Here is a 6,981-nt window from a genome sequence, read left to right as displayed (position 1 = left end):
TCAGATCAGAGGATACGACACTGAAACAGTTGGAAGGTGGTTCTCACAAGCTTGCCAGGCTGTTCCTGTGAACCTTTGTCCATCTCAAAGTTTAGCTGCAACCCCCTCCAGAGAACAAAGCTTCTTGCTTTTCATCTGCCTTCCAAATCTTATTTGAACTCTTGTTTTGAGCACAGAAACCAGAAAAATAAAGAAGAGTCTAGAAACATAATAATCAGTCTTCAAATATGGTGGAGCTGAGTTGACAAGAGAAAATGCAACATGGTCATGTTTTCATGGATAGACACATGTTGATTTGCAGAGGTTAAACAGTTGAGTTCTTCACTCTGAGATCCCTGTGCACCTTGAATTAAATCAAAATGCTTATGCATGCACTTAAAGGACTAGGACATCAACCTGAAGCTAAATGGACTATAGAAGAAATTGTGAGACACATATACGCATATTTTAAAAAAGACTATTCTCTCTTAAGTAGAATTTAACTGAAGCCATCCCATCAATTGCCAAATGTAAGTGCGTGAGCTGTCTTTTAATAGCAGTAAAAAAGTCTAATATATTACCACCAATATACTGAAAATATCTTTAAATGGATTTATTTCTTATTCTCTATCTCATGTATTCATTTTTTTCTCACCCTGTCCATGCACTGTCTTTTTAAATACACATATACACATAATACTTAAATTTAAGAACCAGTGTAAAAGCATCTATTACTATTATTTGGGACAAATATACCATTAATCAACATAAAACATATTTACCTGTATAAGGCTGGAGATATTTCCTGATGAAAAACTTTGATGATAAAATTCTTAGAGAAAAATATACTTCTGCAGGGTTATTATTGATAGTCTGGAAAATTATAATGGGTAGATTGAGAAACAAGATTACAAATGGAGAATTATAGACTTAATGGGCATTTTCTATATTTCATGCTTCTTAGTAACAAAGAAATATGATTATAGATATTAAATGCTGATTTACAGTATGGGATAGTAGAAAGAGTTTCAAATGAAGTTTGGATATGTGAATTTTGATTTTATTTTTCTCACTAAATGTGTGATTTGGACCAGTTGATTAACCTCTCTAAGACTTATAAAATCATTATATTTTTGTTCTCTCAAAGACTCAGTTATTTAATTTATCTCTTTGTCTGTTTGTCTGTCTATCTGTCTATCTATTTATATTTATTTTTACTTCCAAATGTGCAAACCCATGAAACTAGAAAAAACATTTTTTTTTTTATTTTTAGGTGAGGCAACCCTTGGTTGACCTCATAGATTGCAAGGACCTCATCAGTTTATAATCCCTTATTTTTTTATTTTTTAAGCCTACATCACCTGGTCTTCCTAGGTAGTCTTCCATCCATCCAAGTACTAACCAGGCCCAACCCTGCTTAGCTTCTGAGATCAGATGGGATCGAGCTTGTTCTGGGTGGTATGGCCATAGACTAGAAAAACCATTTAGAAAAACTATAAAATCTTTCAATTTTGTAAAAGCTATCAATATTTGTTATAAATGATACTATTAAAACATGTATAGATCCTATTTCTTTTAAAATAATTATATATATGAAAACTCTGCAAATTATCTTCAGGATAATTTTTATGTTTATTTTGATGGGACAATTTTAAATGATGTTCAAAGTCATTTTTCTTTGTAATTTTCTACACCCCACAAAACTTAAAACTTTCTTTGGTTAAGAGCCAGTCAAATACATCATTTAGACTACTGGTTAAAAATACTAATATTTAACTAGATATATTTATAACTAGTTATAAATCTTAAGTTTTATATTCAAATAATGTCACATTCATTCAAAAAGAAGTATACTCTCCATTATATGGGAAATGTAAAATTTCAAAAACATTGAACATAAAAAATGGATAAGGAGGTCAGGAAGTGCTTTCAATAAAATTCCATATGCTCAAGTGTTTAGATATTTTCGTATATATGATTGCTTATATGACTTCTAAGAATTTGAAAATCATATAGTGGAAATAATTGGGCTTTGTGGTCAGTAAACTACAAGTGAATGGCAGCTCTAAACAGATGCTTGATCTTAGGTAAGTTACACTTTTTCTAAAATTCAGTATCTTGTATGCAGGTTGTAATAATACAAGCAATTCAAAAACTTGTTTTCTAGATGAAATAATTTAATAAATGTTAAAGTCTTTCGAATTATACACAAATACTTATATAATACTTATATAATGTTAGCTATATTTTGTGTGTATATGTAATAGGACCAATGTATAGAGAGTTCTTAATTTAGAGTTGAAGAAACAGAACCATCTATTAGTTGTGGAACTAGAATTTTATTTCAAAATTTGCCACTTTCATATCTGTGCCCTTCACCATTGTGTCAGCTTTTCCAAAGTCTAGTCGTGGGGAAAATGAGTAAATATAGTTGAAAAATACCTATATATATGTTTTAAGTAATGCACAAATTGTTTCCCTCATTTCTTCCTTCTTTCTTTCCTTTCTTTCTTCCTCCTTCCTTCCTTCCCTTCCTTCCTTCCAGTTTTACTCTAAAACATCACTATTAAAGTTTCTGAGATATTGAGATAGCTTGAAATAAATATTATTCTTTATGTATAATATTTAGTATTTGATATATATAGTATTTGAACCTGAACTTCCCAAATGAATTTAATTAAATTATACTTCTTTTTGTACCCACTTCTGTGTGCCAAATGTGTGTATGCATGCATTTGTGTGTGTTGCTGAGGGGGCAGGCTTCTGTGTCAGAGCTATATTCAAATTCTTTGGTTGAAATTATAATTGTAAAATTTTGATATTTGTATTGAATTCAGATTTTCAAGTTATTTGTGTCTAGATAGTATCCTCCTTGGTATTTGTATATGGTTTTAATCACTGCACGGTACCATCTATAAATGTTTGCCCAAGTTTGCATTTGAAATCATTCCTATGAAACTATAACTAAAAATGCACTTCCTTTAAGAAAGATTCTTTAGATTTGTCAAGAAATCATGTAATACAGTTTTTTTTTCCCCCCTATGAAGCAGAACTTTTTAATGAACACATTTTGATACAAAAGATGTTTTGGATTCAGCTGCTCTGTGATTTTAGTGCTGGCAGTTTTATGCTAAAACATCATCGTTTAATCTGTCATTTAGGTTTCTGACCTTTGTTAGTGATGCCTTTTAAGTAGCAGTCTTGATATGGTTGGATGAGAGAGGGCAGAGAGTGGCATATTTGTAAGATTGCAGACGGAGTAAGTCTATGGAGCATGATGAAAGCATATGGGTAGAGATTGACATGCAGACTTCAAGGGATATAATAAAGTTTTGATGATATCAGAACATTATGACTGGTTTAAACACTTCTTTCACATCTTCTTTGTCACATAAAATAAAGAAAGTGGTTTGATTCTACTTATATTTATCTTTTTCTCCACCAATACCACTCTTCTAAAATAATTATAAATTTACATCTTGCTATCTTGATAGAATAAGTTTAATATTCTTTTGGAAAATGTCTTGCTATTCTTCCATTATATGTTTTATTTCCTCTATATTAGTTTTATAACCTCTTTGATAATTTTATGACAGATGTGATTACATGGTGTTTACAAATTAAAGAACCAATATCTTTATAACATGGACTGTTACCATTCTAATTTTATATTTCTTATATATCTTACATTTGATATAATTCGTGTAATATCTAGTGAGTTTTTGCAATTTTAATTAGGATTTAAAATTACACTTAGTATTATTACAATTATTAATGAACAATTCTGTTGTAAATGAGATCTATTGCATGTTGAAGATGTTGATTCACTTTGCTGTATTTATATTGCTCTTTTGTTAACTCTTCAAGATTTTTATATAGGCTATCATATCTTATACAAATGATGATACGTTTTGGTTTTTCCACTTCCTCCCCATTATTTATACATTCATTTCTTTTTCATTTTTTATTACTTAATAGATCTTATAGTGCGATGTTGAATAATAGCCAGTGGTGAGAATCTACAACTTGTAGTTAACTTGATAGGTACTACTTCTAATAATTAATTAGTAATTCTATAGAATTTCAGTAATTTCCCTTTATTGTTGGTATATCTGCTAATTAATTTGTTTCATTCCTATCTTTTAAAGAGTATGTTATGTTATAAGGAATAGTTTTATATTTCTTTTGTGAATATTGGCTATTCAGATATTTTATTTATTCTTAAGTTTAATTTTAAATAATATAAAAAATATTTATTAATTTTTAAAATTATTGCAAAGAATTGATAAAGATAATTACTTTAGAATTGTTTTATTCATTGTAAAGATGAACTATTTCTAATGCTATCATTTCTTTTCATTTCTTGCCCAAATTGGACAAGCTAGTCTATTTTATAACCTTTTAAAGAAAACCCATTTATATTTTATCTATTAAATTTATTATTCAAAATGTTATTTTTTACATTTTCTATTTTATTTTTATTAAAGATTTTCTTTAGAGTGTTTTTTCTCCTTTCCTTAAATGGATTAAATTTATTTCCAATATTTCTTATATTCTAATAAATTCATTTATAGCAGACATTTTTGCTTTGAGCTCCTCTGTGCTTTAAACTGGGAAACTTAAAGCAGCCATTTATTTTAGACATGTTTTTGGTGGTCAGAAATTTAATAAGGGTCAACATCCAAGATAGCTTCTGCACTCACTGGACTGGCATCTTAATGTCTTGCTGTTTTCATGTGGCATCTACTCCCTAAGGCCTCCCTGTGTGTTTAGGTTTCTTGCATCTTGGTAGTGGTAGGTTACGAGTCTTCTAACATGGAGCTTGGCCTCTGCAGCAGGCAATTTTCCAAGTGATAGGAAGTGAAAATGCCAAACTGACACAGGTTTATTTCTTCAGTATTCTGTTGGTTAGAGCCTTCAGATACATAAACATTATTTGGGGGAGAATGTCAAAGGATTTGTGACTCTCTTTAATTCACCATCACCTCTTCAGCTCCATAACCTAGCCTTTTAGTATATATTTCTAAGTGATTTATAATTTCAAGTCTCTTTTGTTCTCTAACCCACAAGTTATTTGGAACATTATTATTCCTCTCTCTCTTTCTTTTAATTAATTAAATTTTAGCTGTATATTTATTTTAAATTCTTCAATTATCATGTGAAATGTATCTGATTCATTTTCTATTTATTACAATTCATGCCTTAGATGTTCTGAAGCTGTTATTAGGTGTATATGCCTAATAATGTTTGATGTTTAATTTATTCATACCTTTTACCATAAAGCAATATTTTATGTAATGCATTGTTAATAAATTATCTAGTAATAATATTAAAATCTATGTATTACATCCATTCTTTTCTTATATTCTCTATTGGATATCTGAATTTTCAGTCTCCATAAATTTAGACCCCCATATGGAGGAGAGAAGACACTGAAGCTGGTTTTGAAAATGTGAACACTGGTTTATCAAAAAATAAATATACAAGTGATATAAACAACTGTTCTTAAACTTAATTAAATGTCCTTATATATTTGTTTTATTATCAGGTGGAACTATTTTCAGATTTTTTTTTTACCAAGACTGTAGATAACTTACAAATTCGAGTTGAATATTTTTCAACCTCACCCCAAAAGGTGAAGGACAGAAATAATTAGAAATAATTAATACAAATTTGGAGATTTATATTTATATTTATTTACATATATTTATATATATAAATTTGAGACATCTATCACAACAGAAAGTCTGGATCTCAAAGTAGAGTAAAGATAATACATCCACTCTATAAATGAAAAAGATCTGTGTGTATTAGAAGCATGTATTCCTGAATATACTTTTTTTATTGGAAAAAAAAATTTGAGATTAGTAGAAAGTAGGAGCGAATTGTCAAAATCTTCCTAATGAAGAAAAGTATCATTATGGCTTTAAGATTATTTAACTTTTAAAAGATTTATACACTATTAGTAAATCCTCTCTTCCCTCATCAAATATGTTTAATATCACTTCTGCATACATGTATCTACAAATAAAGGCACCAACATGAACCATGTAGATGTCTAAAGAAAGTAACTGGTAAAAATCTCAAACATCCTTAAATTTGTTAACAAGTGCATAATCAAAATGCTTTGATGCCAAAACTGTCCTGGGACTTGATGCAGGAAGAATTAAATGAAGTATCGACCTGCATGAAATTCACATCTGGTTCTTGGTTCATTTAGCTACTAGGTGTAGAAAAGGAAAAGAAAAGAAGTAAATGGAGAGGAAGGATATGGAAAAGAAAGGAAACAAGAATGAAGAGAAAGTAAAAGAAACGATAAAATAGGAGAGGAAACAAATTCATAAATTCGAGAATTTAAGTCAACGAGGTAAGATGAAGTAAAGAATTACAATAACTGAATTTTATTTGTGTATTACATATTGGAATATTTTTGTGTTGCTATATATTTTACCTTTTATTTATACTTTATATTTAAAGACACACTATTTTTAAAAGTTATATTCAATAATAGATAGTATAAAATATTAATTATTCACTATAACCCTCATACCTATTTAAAATTTGACCCCAGAAACTACAAACAGTACTCCTACATTTACTACAAAAGTATAATGATTACCTGGAATAATTTGGTCTCCAAAGTGTAATTCTGCCAAAATTAAAAATAAGATGTAGTAGCAAATGTCAAAATAAGGGGAAAAGATGTAGATTGTTTGCATATAGAAAATAAAACATATAAATGTAACCATTGTATTTTCTACAAAGAATCTTTGATCACTCAAGTTGAACCCTATTCAAGGATTAACTATGTATCCCTTTAATGTGAGAAACATAAAAATCCATATTCTGAGGGGAATACAAGCTTCTGAACTTAAATAACTAGACTTGCTTGCTTCAGTAATTTTTTTATATCCTTTGAATTCGTGGAAGGCAGTTTTGATGCCCCTGAAGTAATCACACAAGGAAAAGTCTCATCTCTTGGTAGTCAGCCACAATTCAAGG

General features: G+C 29.3%; 1 pseudogene; it reads right to left on the bottom strand.

The window, feature by feature from the left end:
* Window positions 1-1,328: 1,328 nt before the first annotated feature.
* On the bottom strand, window positions 1,329-1,451 carry LOC120601328 (uncharacterized; annotated as a pseudogene).
* Between the last annotated feature and the right edge of the window lie 5,530 nt (window positions 1,452-6,981).

Source organism: Pteropus medius, unplaced genomic scaffold (assembly GCF_902729225.1).
Source record: "Pteropus medius unplaced genomic scaffold, Ma_sr-lr_union100, whole genome shotgun sequence".
NCBI classification, from domain to species: Eukaryota; Metazoa; Chordata; class Mammalia; order Chiroptera; family Pteropodidae; genus Pteropus; species Pteropus medius.
The sequence above is the reverse complement of the archived record's forward strand: the minus strand, read 5'-3'. Positions and strand labels throughout refer to the sequence as shown.